The sequence below is a fragment of the Oratosquilla oratoria genome, unplaced genomic scaffold (assembly GCF_046742065.1).
Source record: "Oratosquilla oratoria isolate Oo_2021 unplaced genomic scaffold, ASM4674206v1 SCAFFOLD326, whole genome shotgun sequence".
NCBI classification, from domain to species: Eukaryota; Metazoa; Arthropoda; class Malacostraca; order Stomatopoda; family Squillidae; genus Oratosquilla; species Oratosquilla oratoria.
In genome coordinates this window covers 88,705-97,545 of record NW_027467676.1, presented here as the reverse complement: position 1 = coordinate 97,545, position 8,841 = coordinate 88,705, and the positions used below count along the sequence as shown (strand labels likewise).

At 37.9% G+C, this 8,841-nt stretch overlaps 1 long non-coding RNA gene across 1 annotated transcript; it reads right to left on the bottom strand.

The window, feature by feature from the left end:
• Nucleotides 1-2,377: 2,377 nt before the first annotated feature.
• LOC143023087 (uncharacterized) lies at nucleotides 2,378-8,418 on the bottom strand. Its single transcript, XR_012966151.1, has 2 exons — nucleotides 7,349-8,418; nucleotides 2,378-2,613 (listed from the first exon to the last, which is right to left on the bottom strand). It is a non-coding gene; the product is annotated as an uncharacterized LOC143023087 (long non-coding RNA).
• Nucleotides 8,419-8,841: the final 423 nt, after the last annotated feature.

The window sequence follows — 8,841 nt, the reverse complement described above, 5'->3', positions numbered from 1 at the left end:
ACCTTGTGTATACCAGTGTATACCGTTATGGTATAACCGTTTAAAATATGCTTACGTAGGGAAGTCTTAATGTGGCGAGATAGACTCCAAAGCGGGAGCTTTCTATTTATTTTAAAGAACACATTTGAGATTTAAACTACAAATCAGATGCCCCTTGGGCTAAATACAATAAGTGCCAGGCCTTGACCTAGGGCACGATAGCTCTGACCTCCGGCCGGTAGGTTCGTGACCTACCCAGCCTCTGGCAGTAGGTTCTTCACCTACTCCAGCTCTGCCAACATTACATGGGTGTCATAGAATATATAGGGTTAGAAGGGTTTGCTGTAAGCAAGGGCGTTAGTCTCGTTAATCTATGGATTGGGGACGGTTTAGATATATAAGGGTTAGTTGTATAATTGGTGGATATTGTTAGGTATATTATATCTATGTTAGTTTATGCGTAATACACTAGGGCAGTTATAATAAAAGGATTTATGATACGTGTCTGGTGACACTAGGTATCTATACTTGTTTGTCTTCAAATTGTGCTGTGTTAGGGGTGCATGTCGTGGGAAGTGCAAGGTAAGCAAGAGGAAGTCTCGCTCTGTTGCAAGCATGTGGATCACGTGCGTGGTGGGTGATGATTAATAATGAAGGATACATTGCCTCCCTGACCTTTTTGAGGTACGTCCTCGTACCTTGGGTTAAGGTCGTGACAGTGGGGATGGCATACATAATTGAATATAGATATGATAATTTGTAAGTTTGCTGGTGGGTGATATTGATCAACAAAATATGTTTGAATGAGTAAAAAAGGTGGGATTTTTTATGTATATTATCATATCTTTTTTTTTTTTTTTTTTTTTCAGTAAGCTATGTACAAAACATTTTACACTTGTATAATCTCTTTTCAATGAGGACAAATTTCACTGTTCACCATACACTTGTTTCTCTGTTCAATGAGAATTTATTTTATAATCTCTTTTCTATGAGATAGTACTATTTCACTACAGTCATAGCTTACTGAAGACATGACATCCTAAGTGGTTAGTGTGTTTTGTAATTAATATGTTAGATTGTGTAGAGCTAAAAATACATATATAATCATTTAATAGACATATAAACTTATACAAGTTTGTTATTTATGAGAATGGTTATTGGCTAAGATTGTGTAGAGCTAAAAATACATATATAATCATTTAATAGACATATAAACTTATACAAGTTTGTTATTTAAGGCAGTTAATTTATTTTATTTTATTTATCTATTAATATATTTTTATTTATTCATCTTGTTTGAGTGGGTGGGGTTTTTGAGTGTATTATTCCGGGGCTTCACGGTCGGAAGGAAGTAGAGAAGTACTTTTATAGTTATTTAAAATAAAAATTTTTTTTATAAGGAAATGATCGTGAGGACCTATCCCATCGAATCGCATGACGTCCTGCGTCCGATGGTGAATAATTTACGTGTTGGATATGTTCATCTTGGGAATTGTCGTTGTATATTGATTTATCTTAATTTACTATGTTTCGGGTGACTGCCTGGGAGATTTCTTCGCAGTGACATTTTGATATTCTAATTCTACGTTAAAATTGAAAAAGTATTTGTAAGTTAAAATTACATAGTGGATGTTTTGATTATTAGGTTTTGTCTATCGTGGTCTTTGAATTTCTATAGTGTAACTAATAGATAGTTCTACGTGGGCTAATTTACATTTATGGGAATATACAAAAAGAATACAAAATAATATATAAGTACTTATGTACGAGTACTGTGGGTCTTGAAGTCCGGGAGGCACTGGGTAGGTGCCATGAGCGGATGTGAACTGTCGTGGTCCAAGTTGTAATGTCAGCAATTCTCGGTGCGCCAAGGGTGGCGGTGTGTGGTTGGGGTGGGTAAGCGAGAATGCTGACCCGATGCGAAGAGCAGGTATATATATATATATGTGTGTGTGTGTGTGTGTGTGTGTGTATATATATATATATATATATATTATATATATATATATATATATATATATATATATATATATATGTGTGTGTGTATGCAGGTATGTTCGGCGGGTCCGGGCCTAACTGTTGTGAAGCTGTGGTCTGGGTGGATGGGGTGGGGGTGGAGGCTGGTTTCTCGTCCGGCTTCTGAATTATATATAAAAAAAGGGGGGAATTAGTGGGAGTCTATGGTTTATACTCACGGAGATTGGTGACGGTAGTTTGGGTGGCGAACGAGTGTCTCGTCGGCCTGGGTTTTCGTCTTGGTTTGGAGTCGTGATGAGGTGCGGTGTAGAGTTGACCGGTTCTTCTATGTCGCTGTAGATATCTGTCTACAGAGACTATGGTAGCGTACTGCCACCAGGTGGTTCAAAATCGAATGGGTTCGATTTCACCACCGTTGCTCCTTCTGAATGTTCTGAATGGTAGGCGTGGCTTGAATGACTGAAGAATGTATTCGGCCTTCTGTGGTAGGCATGTGTGAAACCAGTGTTTCGTGGTATAAGGTAGGCTTGTATCTTCGGAGGTTGGAATAGAGTACCGCTCGCCAGTTGGATTGGTTGTGTAACCTTGTGTAGTATGGCTGATGACGGCGCTTCTATTCAGGACGTGGGCGAACCGCTGCTGCCGCCAGTTGTATACCTTGTGTATACCAGTGTATACCGTTATGGTATAACCGTTAAAATATGCTTACGTAGGGAAGTCTTAATGTGGCGAGATAGACTCCAAAGCGGGAGCTTTCTATTTATTTTAAAGAACACATTTGAGATTTAAACTACAAATCAGATGCCCCTTGGGCTAAATACAATAAGTGCCAGGCCTTGACCTAGGGCACGATAGCTCTGACCTCCGGCCGGTAGGTTCGTGACCTACCCAGCCTCTGGCAGTAGGTTCTTCACCTACTCCAGCTCTGCCAACATTACATGGGTGTCATAGAATATATAGGGTTAGAAGGGTTGCTGTAAGCAAGGGCGTTAGTCTCGTTAATCTATGGATTGGGGACGGTTTAGATATATAAGGGTTAGTTGTATAATTGGTGGATATTGTTAGGTATATTATATCTATGTTAGTTTATGCGTAATACACTAGGGCAGTTATAATAAAAGGATTTATGATACGTGTCTGGTGACACTAGGTATCTATACTTGTTTGTCTTCAAATTGTGCTGTGTTAGGGGTGCATGTCGTGGGAAGTGCAAGGTAAGCAAGAGGAAGTCTCGCTCTGTTGCAAGCATGTGGATCACGTGCGTGGTGGGTGATGATTAATAATGAAGGATACATTGCCTCCCTGACCTTTTTGAGGTACGTCCTCGTACCTTGGGTTAAGGTCGTGACAGTGGGGATGGCATACATAATTGAATATAGATATGATAATTTGTAAGTTTGCTGGTGGGTGATATTGATCAACAAAATATGTTTGAATGAGTAAAAAAGGTGGGATTTTTTATGTATATTATCATATCTTTTTTTTTTTGTTTGTTTGTTTTCAGTAAGCTATGTACAAAACATTTTACACTTGTATAATCTCTTTTCAATGAGGACAAATTTCACTGTTCACCATACACTTGTTTCTCTGTTCAATGAGAATTTATTTTATAATCTCTTTTCTATGAGATAGTACTATTTCACTACAGTCATAGCTTACTGAAGACATGACATCCTAAGTGGTTAGTGTGTTTTGTAATTAATATGTTAGATTGTGTAGAGCTAAAAATACATATATAATCATTTAATAGACATATAAACTTATACAAGTTTGTTATTTATGAGAATGGTTATTGGCTAAGATTGTGTAGAGCTGAAAATACATATATAATCATTTAATAGACATATAAACTTATACAAGTTTGTTATTTAAGGCAGTTAATTTATTTTATTTTATTTATCTATTAATATATTTTTATTTATTCATCTTGTTTGAGTGGGTGGGGTTTTTGAGTGTATTATTCCGGGGCTTCACGGTCGGAAGGAAGTAGAGAAGTACTTTTATAGTTATTTAAAATAAAATTTTTTTTTATAAGGAAATGATCGTGAGGACCTATCCCATCGAATCGCATGACGTCCTGCGTCCGATGGTGAATAATTTACGTGTTGGATATGTTCATCTTGGGAATTGTCGTTGTATATTGATTTATCTTAATTTACTATGTTTCGGGTGACTGCCTGGGAGATTTCTTCGCAGTGACATTTTGATATTCTAATTCTACGTTAAAATTGAAAAAGTATTTGTAAGTTAAAATTACATAGTGGATGTTTTGATTATTAGGTTTTGTCTATCGTGGTCTTTGAATTTCTATAGTGTAACTAATAGATAGTTCTACGTGGGCTAATTTACATTTATGGGAATATACAAAAAGAATACAAAATAATATATAAGTACTTATGTACGAGTACTGTGGGTCTTGAAGTCCGGGAGGCACTGGGTAGGTGCCATGAGCGGATGTGAACTGTCGTGGTCCAAGTTGTAATGTCAGCAATTCTCGGTGCGCCAAGGGTGGCGGTGTGTGGTTGGGGTGGGTAAGCGAGAATGCTGACCCGATGCGAAGAGCAGGTATATATATATATATATGTGTGTGTGTGTGTGTGTGTGTGTGTGTGTATATATATATATATATATATATATATATATATATATATATGTGTGTGTGTGTGTGTGTGTGTGCAGAAATCACTTGAACACGTGACCGAACGCTTTCGTATATAAGACGAAAGCGCTCGGTCTCCTTTCTGTTATTTTCCTATTGTTTTTTCTGCATATATATATATATATATATATATATATATATATATATATATATCGATAATTTTTGTGACAGTTGCATACAGGATTCGAACCCGCTGTACTCGGCCGTCCGTAAACTACCTTCCCAGTGCCCTAACCACTAGACCACAGAGGCTATAAAATCCTTGAAACCTGGAACCGAACTGATTCCCGAGGGAAGGAAGATCACTTATACGGGAATCAGTTCGGTTCCAGGTTTCAAGGATTTTATAGCCTCTGTGGTCTAGTGGTTAGGGCACTGGGAAGGCTTTGTCCTCTCCAAAAATTATAAAATGAGGTGTATCACCAGTTGCTACATTAATTTGATTGTTCAGGGTACACTTAACACAAGGAATCAAAGTATCCCAAGTTACACTATGAGGACTTATTAGGGTTCTAAGACATATAATTATCTTTTTGTTTAACCTTTCTACTACCCCGTTACCTTTGGGATGATTCACGAGTATATTGACTTTCTTGATGTGGAATACATTACATAGATTTTCCAAGATTTTGTTATTAAATTTAGTCCCATTATCTGAAACTAAGATATTAGTGTATACCTTGTGTATACCAGTGTATACCGTTATGGTATAAACGTTAAAATATGCTTACGTAGGGAAGTCTTAATGTGGCGAGATAGACTCCAAAGCGGGAGCTTTCTATTTATTTTAAAGAACACATTTGAGATTTAAACTACAAATCAGATGCCCCTTGGGCTAAATACAATAAGTGCCAGGCCTTGACCTAGGGCACGATAGCTCTGACCTCCGGCCGGTAGGTTCGTGACCTACCCAGCCTCTGGCAGTAGGTTCTTCACCTACTCCAGCTCTGCCAACATTACATGGGTGTCATAGAATATATAGGGTTAGAAGGGTTGCTGTAAGCAAGGGCGTTAGTCTCGTTAATCTATGGATTGGGGACGGTTTAGATATATAAGGGTTAGTTGTATAATTGGTGGATATTGTTAGGTATATTATATCTATGTTAGTTTATGCGTAATACACTAGGGCAGTTATAATAAAAGGATTTATGATACGTGTCTGGTGACACTAGGTATCTATACTTGTTTGTCTTCAAATTGTGCTGTGTTAGGGGTGCATGTCGTGGGAAGTGCAAGGTAAGCAAGAGGAAGTCTCGCTCTGTTGCAAGCATGTGGATCACGTGCGTGGTGGGTGATGATTAATAATGAAGGATACATTGCCTCCCTGACCTTTTTGAGGTACGTCCTCGTACCTTGGGTTAAGGTCGTGACAGTGGGGATGGCATACATAATTGAATATAGATATGATAATTTGTAAGTTTGCTGGTGGGTGATATTGATCAACAAAATATGTTTGAATGAGTAAAAAAGGTGGGATTTTTTATGTATATTATCATATCTTTTTTTTTGTTTGTTTGTTTGTTTTCAGTAAGCTATGTACAAAACATTTTACACTTGTATAATCTCTTTTCAATGAGGACAAATTTCACTGTTCACCATACACTTGTTTCTCTGTTCAATGAGAATTTATTTTATAATCTCTTTTCTATGAGATAGTACTATTTCACTACAGTCATAGCTTACTGAAGACATGACATCCTAAGTGGTTAGTGTGTTTTGTAATTAATATGTTAGATTGTGTAGAGCTAAAAATACATATATAATCATTTAATAGACATATAAACTTATACAAGTTTGTTATTTATGAGAATGGTTATTGGCTAAGATTGTGTAGAGCTAAAAATACATATATAATCATTTAATAGACATATAAACTTATACAAGTTTGTTATTTAAGGCAGTTAATTTATTTTATTTTATTTATCTATTAATATATTTTTATTTATTCATCTTGTTTGAGTGGGTGGGGTTTTTGAGTGTATTATTCCGGGGCTTCACGGTCGGAAGGAAGTAGAGAAGTACTTTTATAGTTATTTATAATAAAAAAAATTTTTATAAGGAAATGATCATGAGGACCTATCCCATCGAATCGCATGACGTCCTGCGTCCGATGGTGAATAATTTACGTGTTGGATATGTTCATCTTGGGAATTGTCGTTGTATATTGATTTATCTTAATTTACTATGTTTCGGGTGACTGCCTGGGAGATTTCTTCGCAGTGACATTTTGATATTCTAATTCTACGTTAAAATTGAAAAAGTATTTGTAAGTTAAAATTACATAGTGGATGTTTTGATTATTAGGTTTTGTCTATCGTGGTCTTTGAATTTCTATAGTGTAACTAATAGATAGTTCTACGTGGGCTAATTTACATTTATGGGAATATACAAAAAGAATACAAAATAATATATAAGTACTTATGTACGAGTACTGTGGGTCTTGAAGTCCGGGAGGCACTGGGTAGGTGCCATGAGCGGATGTGAACTGTCGTGGTCCAAGTTGTAATGTCAGCAATTCTCGGTGCGCCAAGGGTGGCGGTGTGTGGTTGGGGTGGGTAAGCGAGAATGCTGACCCGATGCGAAGAGCAGGTATGTTAGGCGGGTCCGGGCCTAACTGATGTGAAGCTGTGGTCTGGGTGGAAGGGGTGGGGGTGGAGGCTGGTTTCTCGTCTGGCTTCTGAATTATATATAAAAAAAGGGGGGAATTAGTGGGAGTCTATGGTTTATACTCACGGAGATTGGTGACGGTAGTTTGGGTGGCGAACGAGTGTCTCGTCGGCCTGGGTTTTCGTCTTGGTTTGGAGTCGTGATGAGGTGCGGTGTAGAGTTGACCGGTTCTTCTATGTCGCTGTAGATATCTGTCTACAGAGACTATGGTAGCGTACTGCCACCAGGTGGTTCAAAATCGAATGGGTTCGATTTCACCACCGTTGCTCCTTCTGAATGTTCTGAATGGTAGGCGTGGCTTGAATGACTGAAGAATGTATTCGGCCTTCTGTGGTAGGCATGTGTGAAACCAGTGTTTCGTGGTATAAGGTAGGCTTGTATCTTCGGAGGTTGGAATAGAGTACCGCTCGCCAGTTGGATTGGTTGTGTAACCTTGTGTAGTATGGCTGATGACGGCGCTTCTATTCAGGACGTGGGCGAACCGCTGCTGCCGCCAGTTGTATACCTTGTGTATACCAGTGTATACCGTTATGGTATAACCGTTAAAATATGCTTACGTAGGGAAGTCTTAATGTGGCGAGATAGACTCCAAAGCGGGAGCTTTCTATTTATTTTAAAGAACACATTTGAGATTTAAACTACAAATCAGATGCCCCTTGGGCTAAATACAATAAGTGCCAGGCCTTGACCTAGGGCACGATAGCTCTGACCTCCGGCCGGTAGGTTCGTGACCTACCCAGCCTCTGGCAGTAGGTTCTTCACCTACTCCAGCTCTGCCAACATTACATGGGTGTCATAGAATATATAGGGTTAGAAGGGTTGCTGTAAGCAAGGGCGTTAGTCTCGTTAATCTATGGATTGGGGACGGTTTAGATATATAAGGGTTAGTTGTATAATTGGTGGATATTGTTAGGTATATTATATCTATGTTAGTTTATGCGTAATACACTAGGGCAGTTATAATAAAAGGATTTATGATACGTGTCTGGTGACACTAGGTATCTATACTTGTTTGTCTTCAAATTGTGCTGTGTTAGGGGTGCATGTCGTGGGAAGTGCAAGGTAAGCAAGAGGAAGTCTCGCTCTGTTGCAAGCATGTGGATCACGTGCGTGGTGGGTGATGATTAATAATGAAGGATACAATTAGGTGTAGTAAAATTACAGATTATCTGATCATAGATTACGGAAGTAATAGTTTCAGCTTTCTTATTGATTATGGGTTGTAATATACAGAATCTTGAAAAATAATCAATAGCAACAAATAGGTATTTAAAGCCGTTCTCGGAAATAGGTAATTCTAATGTATCAATGTGAACTCTTACCCAAGGTTTCTGTGGAATGGGATAGGTGAGTATAGGAGCAGGTTTTGGTGTATTTCCCTTCACCTTTACACATTTTACACACTTTTCTATATAATCATATATAGTTTTCTTCATACCTGGCCAAAAGTATTTAAGTTGTGCTTGTCTATAAGTTTTATCCTTTCCAGGATGTGAACTACAATCACTATCATGAAGTAACTTCAATATCTCATTTACAAGAGTTTGTGGTATAACCAA